Genomic DNA, 27,000 nt, shown 5'->3' with positions numbered 1-27,000 from the left:
AATATGTTCTCTAATGATTGTTCATTAATTTCTTCTGGATTGCTGGATGATCTAAATCACCTCCTTAAACTCTTCTGTGACATTTAGATGCCTCATCTCTTTGCTCCCCAAAACTGACATAAAATGGACAACATATCCTTCTTAAACCACTGAGAGATTGCCGACTGTTAGCTTCAGTGCACACTATCGCCTTTCAACTCACAGGGATGTCTCACTTTGAGCAAAGATTTATTTCTCTAGAAATAACTGTTCTGGATAGGATGGAGAAATGATCTGGATTGTACATAACATAATTTTAGTGTTCATGGACTGCTAGAAAAAATAATGGAGAAAATGATACTTTAATTAAAACACAAAAGTGGACATTTTCTACTCAATAAAAATGGCCCAATTACGCTATCTGAATACGAACATGAACCACAGTGGAAAGGAACACTTTAATATGAAAAATTTTAAAATAGCACCTCAATGTAAAATGTTCTTCAATATTATACAAAATAAGAAAGGGGAAAGAGGACAGGGCAGAAAGGAGAGAGGAAAGCATACAATGTAGTTATAGAACTTGCTGAAATGAAATGGATCACTGAGTCTTAGCCTTGGCTATAACCTTAAGACAGAGCTAACCAATATCCCAGGTATGGTTTAAAAGATATCCAGGAAAGATTGAAGATTCCACAACTTAGACAAAGGGGTAGAATTATTGGTATACCTAGTCTTATAATTAGATGGTCGATGTACTTAGTTTAACAAACAAATATTTAAAAAGGATTCTTTGTCTAATGTTAATCTCTTCATGTTTTAGTCTTAAAACCATTTCCTTTTATTTTTGTCCCTAGCAGAGATGAAGAACAGCTAATCCCCAACAGTCGAGAATAGAATGCTTCATGTGCATGAAGACCTTTATGATGATAAATCACCTATGTTGACCTCTGGAATAAATCAGATGTATCCCTTTTAACCTCTTTTTCTTTTCTTTTTTTTTTTTAAGATCTCACTGTTATATACTTCTTGATTCTTCCAAACCATCTCTTCTTCCCACTCAAGTTCAAATCCTATTACTAAAAAGATTTGAATGAGCCAATTATAAGAAAATAGCTTAGAGAAGTATAACAGCAGACTCAAAAACTGAATTCTTGATATTCGTATATATTTACAGCTGGAGTGAGAAGGGACTAAAAATTCTAAAGCATCCCAGAATAAATCCTTGGATTTCAAGCCAATTGCTTTAAAGTTATCTATTTAAATATCCAGCTTTGGATTCAATCAAATGATCATGCTGTTTAATTTCTGAAAAATGAGAGGTGTGCTCAATAGATAATTGAGCAGTTCCCCTTGTCTACAAAGATTTAAAAATAACTACTCATTCTTACAGCTGCCTTCACTCTTTTCTTTTTCACTATTATTAATTCAGGACTTCCCAGGAGCTAAAACCATGTTACAACATGTGTTTAAGTGAAATACTACAGAAGAAAATTTAATTCTCTATTAATTATTCTGTTTTCATAAACTGTGTGTAAAGAACTGCCTTACGTGGAAGGACCTCAGTAGGTCTAATTATCAGCTTCAGAACAATTAAGTACAATTTTAAGGCTTTAAATTCAATGGCTTTAATGCTCTCATTATCAGCCAAAACACAGAAATGACTGAGAGCTGTTGCAGCTCACAAACTACCATGGAGTCACAGCAATGAGGCTACGAACTCCCATCACATTTCCCGCCACCGGCCCGTACCATGGGTCTTAGGCCACTGGACATCATTAACCAATGACTCCCAGGTGATCACTATGCCCCACACCATAGCAAGTGGCTCGATTATTACTTTTAAAAGTCATGCCATGGTAATAATGCAATGAATTTAAAACCCATTTAGATAATTCTGGTGTCTTGACACCCAAATAAGCAATCTTGTGCTATATTCTTATATTCTTGGATTATTTTAGGAGGAAATTACTACTTGTCCTTAGAGCAACTTTTACTCTTTTGAAGGGGAAGGTAGAACAGCTTTTTTTTTTTTTAACAGTGGTATAGGGATAGTATATTAGCAGTACAATAGACCAGAAAGGACCGGCTTTATAAAAGCTATATAAAGGGAAATCATTCAGTTGCAAGTTTACAGTTCCAGTGCCAAGAAAATGTCCAAACTCAGGAAGCAACAAAAGGTAACTTTCACTCAGGAAAGGCTGATGCCATCTGGAACCCCTCTGTCAGCTGGGAAGGCACGTGACTGGCATCTGCTGGTCCCTTGCTCCTGGACTCTGTTGCTTTTGGCCTCTGTATGCTGTGGACTTTCACTTAGCTCCTCTGGGACACAACTCTGGGTTCTGACCTGCTTAGTCATCTCATGGAAGGCATGTGGCAACGATTGCTGGTCCCTGGGTCTCAACTTGGCTCTGAAGCAACTGTTTTCCAAGTGTCTACATCTGTTCTGCTCTGAACTCTCTCCAAAATGTTTTCTCTTTTAAAGGACTCCAATAAACTAATCAAGATCCATCTGGAATGGGTGGAGTCATACCTCCATCCAATCAAAAGATCACACCCAAAATTGGCTGTGAGATAATTTAATTAAAAGTTTCTGCCCTACAATATTGCATTAGGATTAAACGAGAAGGCTGCACCCATAAGACTGGATCAGGATTAAAACATGGCTTTTCTGGGGTACATAATCTCTCAAACTGGTACGGATACTTACAGCACTCTGTCTCAAAAATCTTTACCTACATTTGATTTTATTGGTGGCCATCTTAAAGGGCATGTTGACCCATCCCTCCATGCCCCACCGTCAGTGTCTGGAAGGGAAAGCTGGCAGGTGCTGGCAAGAAATACTAGTCCTGTCATCAGGGCAAATTTTAAATTGCTGCTATCACAGAGATAGGTATCAGGAGGGAACAAGTTACAGTGACAGCTGGACAAGAGTAGCAGCCAGGGCAGCGTGTAATTCTGGCAGCAAAGGACAAGCCAAGAATAAAGCATCCTACACCAATGCCTGGAACACATGTTAGGGTTTCTAAGCTCTGTGCAACTACATTCTTCCTAGAGTTTCTTGGCTGGACAGAACATTCCAATACCCAGTCATGTTTGCAATAACGTTTCCTTTGAGTACTGAAAATGAACCCAATTTACATACAAACATTTGTATACACCCATACAATGCCAAAGGCTGGAACTATAAAAGAAAAGCTTAATATCCTATTTCAGCAAATCTAAAGACTTCATTTTTTCACATTTTGACATTTCTGAAATCAGCATGTCACACAATGATGGTTCTTAGTTTCAAAGGAAAAAGTAGATCCGGGGGGTGTAAGGGTAGCTCAGTGGTAGAATTCTCACCTACCACGTGGGAGACCCGCTTTCTATTCCCGATTCATCCACTTCCCGCAAAACAAAAAAAAGGATTCAACGAAATGGAAATGTGACCCAGCCATACAGTATACCAAAAAAGAAAAAAAGTAGATCCGATGACATGAAAATAAAACTTTAAAACTTCTGTATGGCAGAAAACACCATATACATATATACTGTTAAAAGGCAATGCTGAAAATAAGGAGATTTTACATATCAATCCACAGTTGAACAACAGGGAAAGGACAAAGGTTATGAACAGAGAATTCACAAACAGAAGGCAGAAATTTTTTACATCTGAATAGTTATTTGTTACTATTATTAGAGTATTCATTTTATAGCTCTACCTTTACCCTAATGCTTCTAATTTAGGCTAGAGAAAAGGGAAAAATGAAAGAACCCTCTCTGTTTTAGACATTGTACTTCTAGTTTCACAAACATAAGCTCATTAAAGCCTCTGTGAGGTAGAAATCATTGTATTGATGAGGAAAACAGAAGCTGAATATTTTAAGAAATTCTCAGAGCAAGTATAATAAAGTTCAGTTCCAAGTTCAGAGCTCTTTTACTTCTTCTAATCACAACCACAATTTTAGAAACACTATTCATATGAAAGATGTTTCCCTAAGAATAAGGGGCTGGACCTTGGATTTTTAAACCCAAAGCAGCAAGTATTACTCTTAGGGCCAGAAATATCACATTTCATGAATTAGCAACATTTGTATCCAGTGCATAGGAGATTTCTTAAGGTTCTGTTTGCATTTATCTCACCTTGGGAAAGGAGAAATATCATAGTAAATATGTTTAGATTCAAAGATGAAGAGCATTTGATTTAAAACATAGATAACTTTATACTAATACTGAGACCATGACTGGAAAAAAAAAAACTTAATTCCTAAGTATGATTAAACTCTGTGACCTCAGTAACAATAAAGTAGTATTCTTGCATCATCAAGAATAACTAAATCACTATTCTCAGACCGGGTTTTAGGAGGAAATAAGCCACTGAAAAACAAAACCCTCATTTTTATTGAAATACATCCAGGAAAGGGGGCCAATGAACAGGAGGCCCTGCTCTGGTGGCTAGGAAGGAAGGAATGTTAAACAAAGTATCTGACACATGCCTGGGGTTAACTGCTGGGGTTAATGCTATAGTTATGCTAGACAGGTGAGTCCCTGAAACCTGACCTAATCCTCCAGCTCCCCCCACACTGAAGCCTCGGCAGCAAGCCTTGGATACAAGCCAAGTTCAGGAAAGTCACTAATGATGCATCAGCTGCCAGCCACCTACATTCATCCCCATGTGAAAAATGCCAGGATACTCCTTCTCTGAGATTAGAATGGGGAGAATAGAGAGGACATGCAATAGGTATCACTTTTCTTACCTGTCACTGTATACAGACAAACAGGTCTCTCACTTACTCTTTTTAAAAATACCAGGTATTGAGAGTGTTCAGATTGACGCACGTGGCTGGATTACAGAGGATTAAAACAAAATGCTTCCAATTCCTCAGTCTTGGAAGCCATTCTACAATATCAGCTTATATAATACTTCTCAAATTCCATTAAAGGCTAATATTTTTTCATAGCCCTTTTTCAGACCAACTTGCTCTTTAAAAAACCAATTTTTATTTTTACCCAAATCAATTTTATTTTACTTCCTACCAAAATGTAATCGGGTAGGACGTAAAGTACTTTCAGTCTTTTAACTTGAATTTGAACGTTTTTGAGAATGTGTTAAATACGGTAAAGTGTTATAGGCAGTGTGTCATGGAATTCACCCTCCATAATGTTCAGATATCCAATTAAAAGGATTAAACCAAAATGACTTTTCTCAGTACAGCTGTTTAACCTTTAGTTCTACATGTCACCAACTGCACTGTCAGCTGCATTTCCCCAGCCATTCATCAAACCATCATGACTATTTTTTAACCCTAATAATAAAGGGGAAATTAATCCTATTTTCAAGTACTTCATCAACAAAAACTTTTACAACTGTCTCTGATGTTGACTAAAAACAAATTATTCAAGACAAAATGTTCTCCTAGATTTAAAAATCTAAGGAAAAGGGAGAGAGGGAAGGGAGATCAAGAAATGCAAAGTGCCAAGGAAAAGTTACCTATAACTAATAAAATTTTAGTAAGAACATAATAGCCGAGGTGGGGGGTGGGGAGTGCCGGAGGAAGCAGAGAACCCTGAAGAACACTTAGATGTCCTTAAAATCTGAAACAAAAGGATAGAACTATCAAAATTTAACAAGCCTGTTGAACTGATCACAAGAAATAGGACATGGAAATGATTTGGGGGCAACATAGTAAATGCGATTAGATTCTAAGATTCCTTCTAAGTCAGTTAATGCTACCATACTTTTAAGAGTTCAATAAAAATTCAAAACAATCAAATAACTTCTAGTAACTAAATTTCTAGTAACTATGAATTGTTTGATCATCTTTTCTCTCAATTCTTTTAAACGCTGTAAGAAAAATTAATTCTGAATATATAAAGGCAATGGGAAAAAAGCTTCTGTTTGAGTCCAAAAGCTAGTCCAAGAAATTATGGTAGAGAAATAGAGGTAATCAGATACCATATTTAATTGCTCAAAATATCTCATGAATAAAGATAAAACACCTAAAATACAAGGGAGGGTGGGGTGAGTTATTTATTTTGGAACAGATGGTTAATGAAGACAACACTTTGGCCCAGTACCATGGGAAATTATACTCAACTTTTAAAAGAGAGCTACCAAAGTGGTTGTAAATTGAAAATCTTAAAATTCAAAGACATTTGATGCTTTGAATTTTGTTGTGATGCATGTCATTTTTCGGTAATATTATTCTCATCCTGGGCACATCATCATCTAATACTAAGAATTAAATAAAATGGTAAGAATTAAATATCAAATGCTGACTACTTCTAAAGGAAACGCGAATATATATATATTAAAGTGTGTGCATGGGACATGGCTCTTTCAGCAAAGAGAATGAAATTGTAGAGATAGTTATGTTTTCATGGACTAAGGCTTCACTGGCTTAAGCCTATGATAAAATCTAGCAAACTGTTCCACTGGACTTTATAATGTATAAAACTAATAAAGTGAAACCATCCCATTAGTATTCAAAGCTCAAAGAGCATATCTGCATGGTTATTCTACAAAGCACTAAATACAAAGCAATACTTTGTAGGTAGGAGGCGTTACTCTCTTGGAATTCAGAAAAGCTTTACCTAAGTACCATTCTAGGCACTGAGAGGAGAAAAACTTCATCACTGTGTCTAATGGGGGTGGGGAGCCACAGCAGCTGTAATACAGGACAAGATACAAGAGATGCCTTACTGAGTAAGATCAATTGTTGGCTTGGTATTTAGTCTCTACAAAAATACCAAAATATATTTTAAGAAAAAGACAGCCATCTTCCATAATAAGAAAGTCCAATGCTAAAGGATACACATGTAACATTACATGTTTCTTTAATAACCCACAATAAATCAACTGCCCAATACTTAATGGTATTAATTTGATGTCTGTATCACTCATTGAAATAAAGAATTTCCTACCTCTATCTGAAAATTTGCTTAAAAAAACACATTTCCCTTATAAACAGATTCAGAGAAAGGCAAAATAATTTTGAAAGCCATCAAAATTACTTTCAAGGTAAATGTGAAAGTAATTAGATCCATTAAGGACTAATCATTACAATAACAAAAGTTATTTTTATCTTAAAGCAGCTACATATTAGATGATCCTACAACATAGACATTAATCACCAATAAAATGCAATTTCTGTGACCTTCCATCTACCCTAAAATTACTGTTTCAAAGCTTTAAATGGTTCTAAGATTTGATGAACAGGTTCACATTTATCCCTCTCACATGCCTCATGATTTCATAAACCTCAATCATTTCTCCTCAGAATTTTTTTTTTTCTGGAAAGTCAGTCTTCCTTGGTCAGTTATTACATTGTAGCTACCTTATATACTCAATTATTGACTTTTCCAGTACCCTTTAGCCCTCTGCATTCTAATATTTGGCATCCAAACTGGATACATGATAAATAAATTATGGCTATGACTAAGACACTAGAATATTTTTTGTTTTTCAAGATACTCTTCTTCATTTAGCTAGTTTTTACTGACCTTTAATAACTGCTACAATGAGTTGTCTTCATCTAGGGCCCACACACCTGAACTTTGGATACTTGGTAGATTAAAGTTCATCTTTTTGTACATATAATTGGAGTTTTCAGTATATGCATTTATTTACACTTACAACTCTCAATCCATTGCTGATTTTTCTATCCATTTACAAAATATAAGCTCTCTGGACCATTTTGGTTAATAACATCATCAAAAAATTTCTACTTACTTCAACACTTTATTTCCTATTGAGAATAAACTCCAATGAACACTGAACCTTAGGCCATTCTTGGAGTCAGGTAGGCTGTTTTGGGAGAAGTGGTACCATGTCAGTAGTAGTGGCCATTCAAGAAGCCAAGACTCATGTCTTACTCACCCATTTATTCCTGGCACCTAGCAAATAAAAAATGTTCAAACAACCTTTGCTGACTACAACTTAACAACAAAAAGAAAATCAACCCTGTTTAAAATGGGCAAAAACTTGAAAAGACATTTCTCCAAAGATATAACAAAAGGCCAATAAAACATGAAAAGATGTTCAATATCATTATTCATTAGAGAAATGCAAATTAAAACCAAAGTGGGTTATCATTTCACACCCAACAAACTGGCTATTATTTTTAAAACAAACATATTGGCAAGGATATGAAGAAACAGGAACATAATGCATTGTTGGTGGTAATCTAAAATGGTGTAAACTTCTGTGGAAAATAGTTTGGTTGTTCCTCAAAAAGTTTTAGAATTAATATATGACACAACAATCCCACTTCTAGGTATATCCTCAAAATAACTGAAAGCAGGGACTTGAACAGTTTTTGTACACCAATGTTCATAGCCACATTAATCATAACAGCCAAAAGATGGAAGCAATTCAATGTCGTTCTACCTTGCTAGCTGCTGGAATGCAATGGGACAGCTTTTAAAAGGGGGAATTTAATAAGTTGCTAGTTTACAGTTCTAAGGCTGAGAAAACATCCCAATTACAACAAGTCTATAGAAATGTCCAATCAAAGGCATCCAGGGAAAGATACCTTGGTTCAAGAAGGCCAACGAAGTTGAGGGTTTCTCTCTCAAGTGAGAAGGGACATGGCAAATACAGTCAATAGTTTCTCTCTCATCTGGAAAGGCACACGGTGAACATGGTCAGAGTTTATCTTTCATCTGGAAGGGCAAATGGTGGACATGGCATCATCTGCTAACTTCTTCTCCTGGATTCCTGTTTCATGAAGTCCCCCAGGAGACATTTTCCTTCTTCATCTCCAAAGGTTGCTGGCTGGTCGACTTTGCTCCTCGTGGCTATGTCATTCTACTCTGCTCTCTCAGAATTTCTTTCTTTCTCCAGAATGTTTCCTCTTTTATAGGACACCAGAAACTTATCAGGACCCACCCAAATGGGTGGAGATCATGTCGTCACCTAATCCAGCTGAACAACCAGTCCTGATTAAATCTATCTCCAAGGAGATGATTCAATTACAGTTTCAAACATACAGTATTGAATAGGGATTATTCTGCCTTTATGAAATGGGATTTAGATTAAAACATGGCTTTTCTAGGGGACATACATCCTTTCAAACCAGCACAAGTGTCCATCAACCAAAGAATGGATAAACAAAATGTAGAATATACATACAGTGGAACATTATTCAGCCATTAAAAAAAAAGAAAAGACGTTATGATACATACTACAATTTGTATGAGACTTGAAGACATCAAATTGAGTGAAATAAGCCAAACAGAAAAAGACAAATGTAAGTCCACTTATATGAAATAATTAGAATATGTAAATACATAGAGACAGAAAATAGAGTAGAGGTTACAGAGACAAGAAGGGGAGTGGGGGGTGGGAATGGAGAGTCAATGCATAAGAGAGTTTCTGTTTGGGGTGATGGAAAATTTTGGTAATGGAGGGTAGCACAACATTGTGAATGCAATTAATGTCACTGAATGGATTGCTTGGGAGAGGCTGAGAGGGAAACTGTGTATGTTATCTATACGTTACCACAATTTTTAAAAAGAAAAAGACTAAGAAACAATGACAATTAAACACAAAACATGATTCTGAAATTGATCTAATAATGGAGGAGAAAGTATTCAAAAGGATATTATTGGGGTAACTGAAAAAATTGGAATATAGACTATATGCTTTATATCAATGTTAAATTTCTTATACTTGATCATTGTACTTATGGTGTTTATATAAGTGGATATACCTATTCTTAGGAAATATACATGGAAGCATTAAGTAAGAGCATGATTTACTCAATCTACTCTCAAATGTTTAGGCAGAGTAAACATTTAGGCAGAGTACAGCTTACTCAAAGAATCAGGCTTATCTGTGTGACCCTACAATCTAACTACTGAATATAAATTATTGTTTTAAATTTCAGCAACATTCTTCATAGTTGTCCAACCTATAAAATACCCTCCACAAAGTCTCATAAATTCAGAGTCTTTGTACAAGCATTTGTCACTTTTCACCACAGCACATGGCTTAAATCAGGACAAGAACTTGCAGCTGGAATTTTAATGAAAGATTTCAACCTGTTTCAATACTGAATATGCAGAGCAAAGCTTTCTTCAGAGATTAATAATGAAGAACAAAGCTAAGTTTCTGAAACAATAATTTAATCACAGAAAGCACTCAGTGGGGGCGAAGGAAAATACACAAGTGCCAAGCTGAAAGAGTGAATTTAGCCAGGTGACAGGTAGTGTAAGTGTTCTAGTTTGCTAGCTGCCAGAATGCAATATACCAGAAAATGGAAAGCCTTTTAAAAAGGGAAATTTAATAAGTTGCAAGTTAACAGTTTGTAGGCCATGGAAATGTCCCAGTTAAAGCAAGTCTATAGAAATGTCCAATCAAAGGCATCCAGGGAACAATACCTTGGTTCAAGAAGGCTGATTAAGTTCAGGGTTTCTCTCCCAAGTGAGAAGGCACATGGTGAACACAATCACAGTTTCTCTCTCTCATCTGGAAGGGCACATGGCAAGCATGGTGTCATCTGCTAGCTTTCTCTCCTGGCTTCCTGTTTCATGAAGCTCCCTGGGAGGTGTTTTCCTTCTTCATCTCCAAAGTGCTGACTGGTGGACTCTACTTCATGATGCTGCAGCATTCTTTGCTCTCTCTGAATTTCCTGGCTTTCTCCCTTGTCATTCTCTTTTATAGGATTCCAGTAAACTAATCGAGACTTACCCAAATGAGTGGAGACATGTCTCCACCTAATCCAGTTTAAGAACCACTCTATTGAATCACATCTCCAGGGAGATGATCTAATTAAAGTTTCAAATATGCAGTACTGAAAAGGGATTAGAAGAAAAGGCTGCCTTTACAAATGGGATTAGGATTAAAACATGGCTTTTCTAAAGTGGGTACATCCTTTCAAACCAGCACAATAGGTATCCCAGCAATTAAGAAAAAAGGCTAGAAAAGTAAGGTAGGGCCAAATACTTGAGGACCTCTTGTTGAATGTGGAAGGGTTTGAATGTGGTCTCCAGGTCTACATTTTAAAATTTCTACACTCTTCAGTTTCAAATCACTATTTCAATCAATAATATTTATTTGAAGTAAAAAAAAATTCTAATTTACACTTGTCATAAATTAACAAAAATGTGTCAGTGAAAATGTCTGGAAAAATAGAAGCCACACAGGTATGGTGTCTGAGAAAGGCCACTAAATGAATTCATTGAGTGGCTGTCAAAATTAGCAGAGTATCCTCCTGCTGTGTAACAATTTGTCTGATTTGTGTCTGGAAAGGAAATGACAGCTTGTTCTTTTCTTTCTCTCTTCGGCAGACCTATAATTTATAATAAATTAGAGGTAAAATTAAAGCAAGAGTTTTTCTTTACACTAGAGTTTTTTTAAAGCTGACAAGCATTTCATTCTGTATCCACTTCACTCAAAGCATTTTTTTTCCTTACTACTTTCCTTAATATGATCTCTTCATTTTTAACCATAGTTTTCCTTGAAAATTAAGAATCATTTAAGGATTTGGCAGTATTATGATTTCAGAAATTGTGGGGGGGGGTCTAATATTTTAGCTTTTTCATTTCAAAGATATTACTTTCTTCAGAGTTGTGTCCAATTTCCTTTGTTTATAAGGACTTCGACCATATTGGACTACAGTCACCCTCATTTGGTTTGGGTACACCTTAACTAAAAATATCTTCAAAGGTCCTGTTTACTAAAGGGTTTATGCCCACAGGACCACGGGTTGGGAACTGAGCATGACTATCGTGGGGTACATGATACAATTCCCAACAACCACCTATGTTGATAATCTTGGATTTTATTAACCTGTGTTGCACTGTTTAGTAACCTTTCTAAGGTCTTGCATTTTTAGTCAAAATACAGTAAGATTTAGAGGGAGAAATTCTCCTCTTTTTGAGGGTAATAGATCCTCTTTCATTTAAAAATTATATATAAAAACAAGGCAAAGGTGGGCCATGATGGCTCAACAGGCAGAGTTCTAGCCTGCCATGCTGGAGATCTGAATTTGATTCCCGGTGCCTGCCCGTGCAAAAAAAAAAAAAAAAAAAAAAGGTGATAAAACTGAATAGTGATTCATTCCACTTGAAGTTGTTTTGAAAGTTAAATGCCCTAAAAGGGAGGCATTGCTGTACTTACTGCATATATACAGTGTATATATAAATCCATACACACCTGGCTACATATTCTACAAACAGTTCACATTATAATAATATGAATAACTTTCCTTTTAGGACAATAGGCTTTGCCATTTTTTGTATTAACTGAGATACCCTGCTTCACAAATAATGAGGCACATTATTTTTTCTGTTACTATTTAAAGGCAAAATTGGAGTATTGGAGGGAGCTTTTCTGTAGGAAAGGAAGTAGTCACAGCAGAAGGCTTTCACAGCCAAAGCAGGAAAACCTGGAAGCAAAAATGAGGAAGTAAGCAATATGTATGCACGTGTATATGAAAAAGAAGTTGAGGGATAAGGAGAAAGATCCACAGAAGAAGAAAATAATCAGTTGGGAAATGTGGGTTAGAGTTGAAGTCTCTAAAAGACTTTGAGTTGAAGACTCTAAAAAGGGACTTTGTGTTATTACTATAATAGCATTCATTATTTTAAGCTACAATTATTTGTCCACATGCCTGCCCCTCCCACAAGCCTGTAACCTCCTTAAGGGCAGAGATTATGTCTTGCATTTTTTGTATTCACAGGACTGGCAGAGATTAAATACTCAGTATGGAAGAATGCATGAATAAACAGTAGAATACAATAAATGGAGTGTACAAATAAAAAGGACTGTTATACATTTAAAGTTTGAAAAACTATATGGTCCCAGTTGGAAGACAAAAGACAAGAGATGCTGTTTTTATGCATTATATTTTTAAGGCAACCATCTTAATCACGCCACGTGGTTACAAAGTCTGATCTTGATGATCCACCAGAAACACAACCAAAACAATTTTAGTTGTGTTTCAAAGCAGGAATTTCATTTTTTTGATTTTTAAACTACTGGTTTTTATTAAAATAGTTTAGGTCCTAAGAACTATTGAGGTTAAAGATGAAATGTGAATTTCTATGAAAAGTATATTTAAGAGTTATGATAATAGAATTTTCAGGACCCAGACTGTCAGAATTTTAAAGACTGTAATTAGAAAGGAGAAACACATTACCTTTTGGCAGCAAAATTTCCATATTTTGTTTGGAAAGAAAAGGCTTTTTTTCCGTTTTTTAAGAAAAGGAAGTGTGACATCAGGAATATTAATCTTTCTTTCTTTCTTTCAAAGTGTTAAAAACTTTTAAAAAATCAAAGTCCAGATTTTTTTGTTTCCTTTTGTCCAAGTAAAGGATAGAAAACTTAGAATCAAACACGAAAATACATTTTGGGAAAGGAGTTTCAAAAATTTGTTTAATACTACAGAAAAGAAAATTTTATTGAACAATCAATACCAAAAATAATCTAAGAAAAGCCACCCCATCTAAAATAAAAGAAATAGAGAGAAATAGATGAAATGAGAGGGAGAGGATCAAAAAAAGAAAAAAAAGGAAGAAAATCCAAACTTTTAAGCCTGTTATTCAAAAGCTTTCTAAGATTTAGGATTCAATTAATGGTTCTACCCATATCTTTCACTGTCCCTACACACTGCCTCTGCAGTATCCAGAGAGACCACACACTATTCTAAAAACACTTTCCCTTATACATTCTACCTCCCTCATCCCTCTTCAGAAAGACTGGGAACACTACCCAGCCTATAGAGTCTAGGAAAGTCCCCAGATATATACCAACTGGTTCTGGCTTCTTCAAGATAACTTCCATGAATTTTAGGTAAGCCATGCACCAGTAACAAAGGTAACTATTCTCTATGTCCTAGCCTTTATTTTTAAACTAACTAAACCATATGTTGGGATCAAGACATCTTACTGGTATACTCATATAAGATATATCTGAAGTCTGAAGACCCTCTAATTTGGCAATGCCTACACCTTATGCCAAGATGATCAAACATTTATCTGACCTTACTAGTTGGTCAGCTGTCAGTGACTGATGGATGTATGGGGATTCAGGGTTATAATATAAATACCTGCTTGTGTAGTGAAAGACGAGGTATAGGCAGAAAAAGGTTAAAATTTGACTTTGTATGCTCTCCTCCTACTGAATACTATGAAAATCTGAAACATTTTGTTGGCATCTGTCAAAAGAAATTAAATTGGAAACAAATGCACTGCAAACAGTTTTTAGTTTCAAAATACTTTGTATTGATGTCAAAAGAAATTAAATTGGAAACAAATGAGGTACAAAGTCTTTAGTTTCAAAATATTTTGTATCAAAATATTCCTGCTAGCTTATTCATAATATGTGCACCTTAAGTATTATTTCATGGACAAAATTTCAACCCCAAATAAATTATTTTCAATATTCATTCAGCAAAACCCAAATGCACGCTTTTTTTGCTCAGTACTTTCTAGCTAATTTATAGTAAAAACTGACTTTAATCTTTTAATTATTTTTAAGGATTTTTATCCTTCTATATTTGACCAGAGTCAAACAGAATTCACCCTGGGATTATTTCCCCTTCCATATTTTCTATTTTACTGGTATGGTCCATGGCCTGAATAATCAAATTTAGGTTCATTGTGGGGAATGATAAAGTTTATATTTTTTTTTCTATAAAAATTAGGATTACTGAAAGATTATGATGATATATTTACTCTTTATGCAGGTAGACTGAACTTCCTAAATCTTATAGAACAATAAGAAGGGACAAAATACCTGTAATGGGCTAAATGGTGACCTCCAAAAGATATGTTTACATCTTAACCCTCGGAACCTATGAATATTACCATATTATCTTATATGCAAAAGAGTGAATATAACCTTTTATAGTAAAAGGTATGACTAAATTAAGGATCTTGGGAGAGGAAGACCATATGTTGGAGAACTCTACATGTAATCACATGCAAACTTTTAAGAAACAGGAGTTTTGAGACAGAAGAGGAAGAAGAGGAGGAGGAGGAGGCAATGTGACCAAAGAAGCAGAGACTAGAATGACACAGTTACAAGGTAAGGAACACCTACCTGGCGCCACCTGAAATTGAAAGACACAAAGGAACAGATTCTATTCCAGAACGTTGGGAGGGAACACAGCCCTGGCAACATCTTGATTTCAGACTTTGGCCTCCAGTACTGTTAGAAAATAAATTTCTGTTGTTTTAAGACACCAAGTTTATGGTAAATGGTTACAACAGCAACAGGAAATTAATGCAGTACCCTAAAGATGATTTGTTTTCAGATAATTGGAGAAATGACACTGATTTTGGTGAACCCCAGATGAAATAAAATATAGCATTGTATCATAAACATAAGTTCTGCGATAAACCATCTGTGCTGGTTTGAAAGGATATATGTCCCCTAGAAAAGCCAAGTTTTAATCTAAATCCCATTTCATAAAGGCAGAATAATCCCTATTCAATATTGTATGTTTGAAACTGTAATCAGATCATCTCCCTGGAGATGTGATTTAATCAAGAGTGGTTGTTATGCTGGTTTAGGTGACAACATGTCTCCACCCATTTGGGTGGGTCTTGATAAGTTTCTGGAGTCCTATAAAGGGGAAACATTTTGGAGAATGAGGGGATTCAGAGAGAGCAGAGAATGCTGCAGCACCACAAAGCAGAGAATCCACTAGCCACTCCCAGGGAGCTTCATGAAATGGATGCCTTAGATTGGACATTTCTATAGACTTGTTGTAATTGGGACATTTTCTCAGCCTTGGAACTGTAAACTAGCAACTTATTAAATTCCCCTTTTTAAAAGCCATTCTGTTTCTGATATATTGCATTCCGGCAGCTAGCAAACTAGAACAGATTTTGGTACCAGGAGTAGGGTGACCCAAACCTTCATTCCTGAAGTTTCAGAGCCATTGGGAGTCTTGCCTGGATTGGGTTGCTGCAGTTTTCCATTAATTTTAATCACAGGGCATGGTAGTACTAAAAGACACCCTAGGGGATCTCCTATATTCCAAGAAAACTTTTCTTTACCTTCATTGTGTAGCTGCAGTCCTATTTCCCCCTGATCGTCAGGGTCATCACCCCAGACAATAATGTAATCCCCTTTGTGGCTTGTTGATCCAGGGGCATGATGAGTAGCCCAGAGTGACCAGGTGGCAGCCTTAGATTTCAGTTCAATGGAATCACTGTTGTTTCTCCTGGTGGAAACACTCCCCCTTTTGGAACTAAAACCTGTAGACCAACAAAGCTCAGGGTCACAGGGACAGAAAGCAAAACTTTTCCTAGCGGATCACTAGGGGTAATAGTGAGTGGTACCACTCCCATTTCCACCCCTTGGTTCTTGGACCCATGGATCCTGGCTATAAGAACCACTCCTGGTAACAAGTTGTATTAGTTAGGGTTCTCTAGAGAAACAGAATCAACAGGAAACACTCGCAAATAAAAAATTTATAAAAGTGTCTCATGTAACCAGGGAATGCATAGTCCAAAATCCGCAAGGTAGGCTGCGAAGCTGATGATTCCAATGGAGGATCTGGATGAACTCCACAGGAGAGGCTCACCAGCCAAAGCAGGAAGAGAGCGTGTCTCTTCTGAATCCTCCTTAAAAGGCTTCCAGTGATTAGATTAAGCATCACTCATTGCAGAAGACACTCCCCTTGGCTGATTAGAAATGGAATCAGCTGTGGATGCAGCTGACATGATCATGATTTAATTCTATGTAATGTCCTCATTGCAACAGACAGCCAGCACTTGCCCAACAAGACAAACAGGTACCACCAGTTGGCCAAGTTGACACATGGAAATGGCAGAGTCCAGGTGTGGCCCCAATGCCTGGAGAGAGTAGAGCCGAGTAAAAGGTGGTCTCCTCAATGTTCCCTGAGGTGGATTTGGAAAGAGGCGGGCCACCTCCTAGGCCCTTGGAAAGGGTGGGACTGCCACTTTCTAAAGCCGAAGGATAAATGACTTTCAGGCTTTGAAATCCAATGGTGTTTGCCCTGCAGGTTTTCCTTCCAATTTCTCCTGTGGATCCTGTGACTATCCTTCCTTTCCATATTGGCACCTGATAACTCATTTTGAGATTCATAGGTCCACAGTTAGAAGAGAATTTTTTGCACTTTAATATTGTTTAAGGTGATGTGTGTAGTTACCAAGTTGACAAGGGGTAGACATGTGGTAGTTAGATTCAGTTGTCAACTTGGCCAGGTGATGTTACCTAGTTCTGCTGCTGTGGACATGAGCCACTGTTACATGAACCTCAGCTGTTGCTCATTTCATCTGGAGTCAGCTAAGAGGCGTGCCTGCTGTAATGAATGTTTGATTTAATTGACTGGTGCTTAAATGAGAGAGCTAAATGTAGCACAGCCCAAGCAGCTCAGCATACCTCATCTCAGCAGCTCAGCATACCTCATCACAGCTTTTTCGGGCCAGGACGTCAGAAATGCAGAAAGAAATCACCCCGGGGAAAGTTGTTGGAACCCAGAGGCCTGGAGGGAAGGCCAGCAGAGATCACCCTGTGCCTTTCCACATAAGAAAGAACCTCAGTTGAAAGTTAGCTGCCTTTCCCCTAAAGAACTAATGAAATAAATCCCCTTTTATTAAAAGCCAATCCATCTTTGATGTGTTTGTTACATTCTGGCAGCTAGCAAACTAGAACACCATCTGAATTACCTTTAGAGGTGACCAATTGCCCACAGAAGATAATTAGAAAAGTACAATATTAAAAGCATCATTGCTGATTATATAGTCAGTGAAAAGTTGGGACTCATCCAGAGAGTTTGTTTAAAGGGGATATACTCCACCTACTTAATTGTATGGGGTATTGCAGCATTAGGATCTGGGGAGTTTTTGTTTGTTTTTTTGGCATTTGTGTCACCTGCTTCTTTGGATGAAGGAGATCAAGATAAAATTACCAACCCTCTCAGTCCTGAATCAACAGATTATTCACATGTAATTATTCGATCAGGTGGGAAAACTAATATGTCTGAAATGGAAGATGCTCTCTCACTGCCATCCCCTTCCACTGAAGTATCTCTGTTGAGCATTAACATTTTCCACTAAAATAGAATATAACTTTTAAAGAGTAAATATTTTCCCTAATTGTTTTTGGGGAGGCCATACTAAAATAACTTTTCATTTGTTTTTTGTTTTTTGGTTTTGTAAGAGGAAAAACTGCACATGGAAAACTCGGTGGTCCCAGTCACCCTCATCGCCCCAGAGGCCTGGTGCCCTGGCTGGTCTAGCTTCTGATGTTGCTATAAATCTTCCATCGCAAAATTGTTTTTTATCAACAATTTCTTTCCTGAGGAAGAATAATGGCCAGCATTTTCCTTTATGAAACACTTGTTGTGAACACTAAACTCAAAAAGTTTAATACATCCCAACTAATCTTCATTTGCCCTGAAGATTGAAGCTGAATTTCACTTGATGGTTTAGAAAATGATTATCTATAAAACACACACAGGACCTTTTCTTCATCAGGGAGTTCTAACTATGTATCCCTTAGGGGAAAATATCAACATGATGTCAAAAACAACAATAAATTCATTTTCTATGAAGGGCAAAGCCACAGAATGGAAGGTCTTGGCTCAGATAATATAGGCTCCAGCAAAGCTCACTTTAAAAAATTCCTGTAGTGTTTCTCTCGGGTGCCTTCCAGTCTTCTACCTTCCATCCATTCCCTAGTTTACCTCTCTATTCCCCAAGTATCTGTGTCTTCCCCACTAGCTAACTAATGTTCCTACTAACCACTTTACCTGACCTTTTCTCTATAATTTATCTCTTTTCTTCTCCCAAAAAAGTTTCATGCTAGGTGTTAAAAAATACTTTCAATATTTCAGTATGCTATTCTTCTCAAAAATGAAGTGTTTACTCCTTTCAGGAAAATCTAACTTCCTAAAAGGAATAATGTACCTCAGTTTTGAAACCACTGTACTGGATGCAAATTATCCCTGCCCTGTAAGTCATGCAATCTACTGGCAGAGAAAGTTTATTTCTAAGAAAAATCAGGCATCTAAATTACCTATTTTCACCATTTTGGGGCCTCACATTTGGACATGGCTTTCAGCTTTTCAAAGAAAGAAGGCACATCTCTGAAACCTTTTTTTAACCCTACACAATAGACAAAAATATATCTACTTAAATAAACATATATTAATCTTGAAGCTGATGCTTCTCTTATTTTTAGTTAACTCTAGGGACCATTCCTCTGGTTTTCCAAACAGTGAGATTTTATCAACCTTACTGGCCTTATTTTTAAAAAATTAAAACGCTGTCTACAGCATCAAGTGAAATTTAACATATATCAGATCTTACTGCTGTGTAATATTTCAAATCCTTTGTGACAGTAGGCAGAAGATAAAAATAAATATGTAAAATAACAGTATTTACAAGGATCTATTTTAGAAAGAGATGCCCACTGGGGCATAGTGACATAGAAATTCTTGCAGGAATGATTGGAGAAAGAAATTACTCTCTCCCCAGTATGGGAAAGAACAGAGAAAGAACAGCAATAAGGACAAAAAAAGGAACTTTCCTTTAAGTGAAATAAGGTCCCCTCCTCCAACGGAATCGGCTATGACATGGATCACAAATTCAGAACTGGTATACCCTACTCAGCACCCCCAACCCCCAAACTAGATTCTAGCTCTGCACTTAGATGCAGGCTGTGCTGAATGTGAGAGAAGGTTTAGAGAACATTCCCTGATGGAGATGCTGTGTGAGCTCTGGAAAAAATTCAAGTCTTCATAAGTAAGTCTAGAGCAATCCAGGAAGGGAGGAAAACTGAGGCATGAATCAAGAAACGGCACATCACTCAAAGCTGTCTGTGTATTTAAGGAGAAAAGGATAACATGGTCCAGGAAATGTCAAAACCAGAAAACAACACAGATATTTAAGATATGAAATATTCCCATATAACTGATAAGTCCTGAATTACTACACTGAGGTTAAAAACGGGGTCACTGGGATGGATAATGCCAATTTCTCCATAGATCCACTCACCACCCTACACCAGTACTGAAGAAAGAAGGCAGTAGTTTTGGAATAAGATAATTAATTGGCAAAATACTCGGGAATAAAATTGAAAGGTCTTCATGGTTAATTTGAAGGGAGTGATGAGGGAGAAAAGGAGACCGGAGAACTGTTAAATTTCTAGCTTCAGTAACTGTGTAAATGGTGCTCTTACTAAATGAGAGAAAGAGAATATAGAAGTGGTTCAGCAGGCAAAAAAGGCAAATTTGTACAGACATGTAGATTGTGTAAAGCTCTGGACGACCCTAGTGGCAATGCCGAGAAGGCAGCTGCAGAGATAAGAAGGAAGCGTCCAAAACAGGACAAGACTAAGAACTTCAATCTAGGAGTGATGACCAAAGAACAGAAACAGAGAGAGGGCTGAGAGATCCAAGCAGAGGTGAAAGGAAAAGCAAGAGACTACGAACAGAAACTTGCAGCCCAACAAACAATCTCTAGTCAAAGAAAGAGGAGCCCGTGGATGTGATGGTTGATGGGAGGAAAGAGAGAATGCGCTGCTGTAGAAATCAGAGAGTAAAGAGATTCAAACATTGAAAAGGTACCATAATGCCAAACGCAGCAGAGAGCTCCAAAAAGATAAGCAATAGAAGGGGAAAGATACACTGGATTTGGAAACTGGGCCACAGTTGAATTAGCAATAGCAATTAGACAGTGGTGATTGCTACACAACTTAGTGAAATACTAAAAACTACTAAACTGCTTATTTTAAAAGGGTGACTTTTATGGTATATTATAAAGGTACATGTCAATATTTTTTTAAAAATAAGGGCTTCACAGAAACCAACATGCACAGTGTCAAAATATACTTTAAAACTCACCAACTGACTGAGGTTAACAGTAACATACTTACGATATATATATGGTAATAGTTATTCGGCTATTCTAGAAAACAGGAGATTGTTGTAGTTGCCTCATATATAATATTCATTTTTCGAAATACATCTTTCAAACTGAGGAATGTAATGTTATACATTTTTAAAGGAGCACAATGAGGTATAAAATACCTAACACACACTGCAAAACTTAAGGGTCACTGTGTAATTTAAAACAAACAGAAAATGCCTGCAGAGATTTCCTTACATGGAAAGATCAAACCTAAAGCAAAAGTTTGCCTTAAAGCACAATAACTGCAAAGAAAGAGATAACAAAATCACATGGAAGATTTATATTTTATTAATGAGGTATCACTTCACCGCAGGTCCGCCAACTGCATGGGCGACATAAAAGCCATGGATGAACAAAATTCGAGATAAAAAACACCTGAAATATGAAATACCAAGTTTGTTCATCTGTTTTTCTGTTACGGCTCATTACTTTAGTTTGAAGATTTTAGAACTTTTATAATATGTGTTTTCACCTTCAAAACTCTAGAACTCAAAAAAGATGAATAACTCAAAAATTTCTTTTCTATTTTCCTTTTCTGCATGGTAATCTTATAAAATACTATCCTATTTGTAAGTCTTTTAAATGGTATTAAAAAGTATCTTTATAACCAGATACTGGTATTTCTTACTTTAATCATCATATTTTGACCTTGTCAATTAAGTATTATCTTTCTTTTGTAGGTGGAAAAACTGAGGTACACCTACTTCTTAGTTTCTTAATACCTCTACTTCCTATTTATTTTTCTTTTTGAAGGCTATTGAAGTGAGAGATACCTTCTGAAATATACTTCCTTCTCTAGAGGAAACCCAACTTGATGCCTGACTACATATGGGGCAAAGTTTAACTTAAAATTCAATTTAAGGTAGCCAAATGGTGCTGGCACAATTGGCTATCTATAGGCAAAAGAAAAAGAAATAGAAAAAAAGAAAGAAAGAGAATCTCTACTTAAACCTTACACCTTTTACAAAAATTAACTCAATTAGATCATAGACTTAAATATAAAACATAAAACTATAAAACTTAATCTTAAAAAAAAGCAATCTTTATGCCATATACAAAAATTAATTCAAAATGGATCACGGACCTAAATACAGTAGCTAAAACTTATAAAATCCTTAAAGGAAACAGAAATAAGTCCTTATGAGCTTGTATTAGGCAATGGTTTCTTATAAATGATACCAAAAGTACAGGGGACAAAAAAAAGACAAATTGAACCTCATCAAAATTAAAAACTTTTGTGCTACAAATGATATCATTAAGAAAGTGAAAAGACAACCTGAAAAATGGAAATACTTGTAAATCTCATATTCATCCCACAATATATAAAAAAAATCTATAGCTCAATAAAAAGTTAACTCAAAAAATGGACAAAAGATCTGAGTAAACATTTCTCCAAAGAAGAATTTATAGCAATAATTTGTGTGCGCATCTGTATATGTAGCCAATAAGTTCATGAAAAAAAGCTCAACATTAGCCACTAGGAAATTGAGGTACTTAATTCAGTTGTCAACTTGGCCGGGTGACGTTACCTAATTCTGTTGCTGTGGACATGAGCCAATGGTACGTGAACCTCATCTGTTGCTCATTACATCTGCAGCCGGCTAAGAGGCGTGCCTGCTGTAATGAATGATGTTTGATTTAACTGACTGGTGCTTAAATGAGAGACCTAAACATAGCACAGCCCAAGCAGCTCAGCATACCTCATCTCAGCACTCGCAGCTCAGCCCAGGCCTTTGGAGATGCAGAAAGAAATCACCCTGGGGAAAGTTGTTGGAACCCAGAGGCCTGGAAGAAAGGCCAGCAGAGATCACCCTGTGCCTTCCCACGTAAGAAAAAAACCTCAGTTGAAAGTCAGCTGCCTTTCCTCTGAAGAACTAATGAAGTAAATCCCCTTTTATTAAAAGCAATTCATCTCTGGTGTGTTGCATTCTGGCAGCTAGCAAACGAGAACAAATTTATAAATCAAAACCACAAGACACTACTTAACCACTAAGACAGCTATAATCAAAAAAAGACAGGTAATAAAGCATTGGTAAATACATCAAGAAATTGGAACCCTCATATATTACTGGTGGGAATGTAAAATGGTGTAGCTAGTTTGGAAAACTGTTTGGCAGTTCCCCAAAAAGGTAAACATAGAGTTACCATACGTCCCAGCAATTCTACTCCTAGGTGTACCCAAGAGAAATGAAGATGTGTGTCCATGATAAAACTTGTACAGAAATTTTCACAGCAGCATTATTCACAATAGCCAAAAAAGTGAAACAATACAAATGTCAAATGGATAAACAAAATATGTATATCCATATGGTGGAATATTATTCAACAATAAAAGAAATGAAGTAATGACATACTAGAAAGTAGATGAAGTTTGAGGATATTATACTATATGAAAGTGTAATCACAAAAGGCCCCATAATATATGCTTCCATTTATATGAAATGTCCAAAACAGACAAACCCATAAAGACAGAAAGTAGATTAGTGGCTGCCTAAGCCTAGCGTATATGTAGGAAGGTGAAAGGAATATAGAATAACTATTAATGGGCACTGGGCTTCTTTTGGGGGTAATGAAAATGTTCTAAAATAAATTGTGGTAATGATTGCACAACTCTGTGAATATAACTTAAAAATTACTTAACTGTACACCTGTATACTTTACATGGGTGAAATGTATGTTATGTAACTTCTATCTCAATAAAAAAATTGGAGAAAATCTTCAGAATCTAGGAGTAGATTCAAAACCAAAGCATTCTTAGACTTGACATCGAAAGTGTAATCTTTCATAAAATTAAAAACTTTTGCTCTGCAAAAAGTACCCTGTGAATTTAGTGTGATGTCCTGATATATCCCAGAGTAATTTGGGCAGAGAATAAAAAAGTATTTGCAAAGTCCCCTTGAGGGACTGGGGAGAAAGAAGTAAATATTAAACTTCCCCATCTGGAAATGGTAAAGACTGAGATGGTAAAATTTAGGAATGGCTAGAGTGTACAATGATAGTGACTAAATGTACAAATTTAAAAATGTTTTTGCATGAGGGAGAACAAAGGAATGTCAATATTGCCATGTGTTGAAAATAGACGGTCATTCATATTTTAAAACTTTAACTTCTGTATGTGACTAAAGCAAAAAATGTTTATTTGGTACAAAATTTATATTTTGACTAGGGCATTTCCTATATAACTTATATGGACAGGTTAATTGAACACTATAAGTACATGGAACCTTGAATAGGGCATGGAATTTTGTAGGCTTATCCAGTGTGATGCCTAGATAAATCCCAGAATGATTTAAACAGTGAATAAAGAAGTATTTGCAAAGTCCCCTTGGGAGAATGGTGAAAAAGGGGGGAAATTCAACTTCCCCATTTGGAGAAGGTCTAATATTCGCGCAAGCAGTGGGGACAACCAAATCAATAGGCCATGCCCCTCAATCTTGCGGTTTGTTCATATGAAACTTATCCTGCCAAGGATAGGCTAAGCCTACTTAAAACTAGGCCTAAGAGTCACCCCCAGGAAACTCTTTCATTGCTCAGATGTGGCCTCTCTCTCTTAAGTCAACTTGGCAGTGAACTCACTCCCCTCCCCACCACATGGGACATGATTACCAGGGGTATAAATTTCCCTGGCAACATGCAACCTGACTCCCAGGAATGAGCCAGGACCTGGCATCCTGGAAATGAGAATGCCTTCTTGACCAAAAAGGCTAAGAGAAAAATGAGACAAAATAAAGTCTCAGTGGCTGAGAGACTTCAAATAGAATAGAGAGGTTATTCTGGAGGTTATTCTTATGCATTATATAGACATCCCCTTTTTAGTTATGGTGTATTAGAGTGGCTAAAGGAAAGTATCTGAAACTGTAGAGCTGTGTTCCAGTAACTACGTTTCCTGAAGATGACTGTATAATGATATAGCTTTTGCAATCTGACTGTGTGACTGTGAAAACCTTTTATCTATGGTATGGACAGATGAGTAAAAAATATGGATAAAAAATAAACAAATAATAGGGGGAACAAAGGTTAAAATGAATTGGGTAAATGAAAATATCAGTGGTCAATAAGAGGGAGGAATAAGGGTATGGCATGTATGAGTTTTTTCTTTTTTCTTTTTTCTTTCTTTTCCTGCAGAGATGCAAATGTTCAAAAAAATGATCATGGTGATGAATACACAACTATGTGATGATATTGTGAGCTGAGCATTTCCAGCTATCCAATTTATTTTAACCTCTTCATGACTTTGCCTATTTTCTAATTGCATTATTGGTTTTGAATTTTGGAGGTATGTCATATGGTGTAGGTTCTAGCGCTTTCTTGGGTATGTGCGCACCATGTATAGAATGTTTGTAGGTCAAGAATGTTTGTATGTTTGTTTGTTGTTTACAATAAAAATGTTTTTATAAAAAATACCCTGTAAAGAGGATGGAAGGAAGAAAATATTGGCAAATCAAATCGTAGTACATCCAAACAAAGGAATACTACTCGGTAACAAAAAGGAATGAACTATTGGTATACACAACTTGGTGGAGCTCAAGGGAATTACACTGCGTGAAAAAAATCAATCTGAAAGCTAACATACAGAATTATCTCAATAAAAATTTCAAGTGAAAAAAAGACAATCATACATGTCAGATTTATATATCTTCATACACATCGGTGAGGTAAGGAAGGGAGGTATTCACAGACTGGAGGATCAGCTGTTCTTTAACCTTCTCTCTGACCAGAATGACAAAGCTTTAACGGCCTAGAATATATACCAGAAAGAAAAAGAAAAAAAGCTACATATTATATGATGCCAACCATATAAGAGTGTTGAAATGACGAAGATGAAGAACAGATAAGTAGTTGTTAAGGATTAAGAAATGGGGAAGGAGAGAGATGGCTGTAGCTATAAAATGATAGCACAAAAGAGCCTTGAATTGATGGAACAATTCTGTATCTTGACTGTGGCGGTGGTCACAAGATCAACACATGCAACAGAAACTATACACACGAACACACACACACACAAATGAGTTCATGTAAGACTGACGAAATTGAATAAGTGTTGTGCTATCAATGTCAGTTTCCTGGTTGTGATTTTGTACTTAGTAATGCAGGATGTTAGCATCAAGGAAAACTGGGTGAAGAGTATAAGAGATCTCGCTACATTATTTCTTACAACTGCATGTGAATATACAATCATTTCAAAATAGAAAGTTTTTAAAATTCAAGTAAGGATCCAGGTAGACTGATGATAAAAACAGAAAGAAAAAAAACACAGTTTTTAGAATACCAGGTTTACAGAATCACAGGATGCTATTTTCAGATATGCGATAACTGTTTATATATAAATTAAGTGTGGTTATTTGTGGTATACATTTTGCTGTATCTGACCCTCCTAATTCTAGAAGTAATGAGCAGTAACGGTATGCAAAGCAGAAATTGGCATAAAGTGTATGTCAATTGAGGATGCAGGTCTAGGCTCTGTTGAAAAGATATCTCAATTTCTCAGACCTCAGTACTATAAAAAGGAATAATGATAATAACAGACTGAATAAATAAAATATTATAAACAAAATATTAATCTTTTAAATTGGTAACTCAAAAGGCTTTACACTAGATGAAAAACTGACAGTAAAAATTCTACGTTAAAATATCAGCAAAATGGAATCACATTAATAGAATATTTAAAATGACTACGTGTCCTTGAGAAAACATCCTAGTTGTTTTGTTTCCATGGGGACACTGACATGTCACAGAAGCATACTGAATTCCTTGGCAGAGACTGTTGCTTATCCATCAAATTCTGATCCTCTCTTCCATAGTAATGGCTACCAGACAGCAGACTACATTTCCCAGCCTCCCTTGCTGTTACGTATGTCCATGTGACTAAGTTTTGACCAATGGGATGAAAGTGTAAATATCACATGGTTGATTCTGGACACCGTTCCTAGTACTCAGATCCCTAAGGTTTGCTCTTTTTTTCCTTCACCTAGTTCAAGACTTCTAGGTGCCAAACACATTCACATCCTCTAAGGCAGCAGGGAAGGAAATGAATAAAGGAAAGAGAGTGACATGATTTAAAATTGTTAATTAAATTAAGCCCACCCAAATCCTACCAACCAGCAATAATGACAGCTACCGTTTTACTGAGTGCTTAAAAAA

At 36.3% G+C, this 27,000-nt stretch overlaps 1 protein-coding gene across 8 annotated transcripts in view; it reads right to left on the bottom strand.

Annotated features, from left to right (window-relative positions):
- PPM1L (protein phosphatase, Mg2+/Mn2+ dependent 1L) overlaps nt 1–27,000 on the bottom strand; it is a 398,542-nt gene that overhangs the window by 232,352 nt on the left and 139,190 nt on the right. Inside the window, exon 1 of one of the 8 annotated variants that reach the window (XM_077160936.1) lies at nt 7,697–9,131. The exons of the other annotated variants lie outside the window; for them this stretch is intronic. The gene's annotated coding sequence lies outside the window, so the exon portion shown is untranslated. Of the gene's footprint in view, nt 1–7,696; nt 9,132–27,000 lie in introns of those variants that run through there. 8 annotated transcript variants of the gene reach the window in all.

This window comes from Tamandua tetradactyla, chromosome 5 (assembly GCF_023851605.1).
Source record: "Tamandua tetradactyla isolate mTamTet1 chromosome 5, mTamTet1.pri, whole genome shotgun sequence".
NCBI classification, from domain to species: Eukaryota; Metazoa; Chordata; class Mammalia; order Pilosa; family Myrmecophagidae; genus Tamandua; species Tamandua tetradactyla.
Note: the sequence above shows the minus strand (reverse complement) of the source record. Positions and strands in the feature narration are given on the sequence as shown.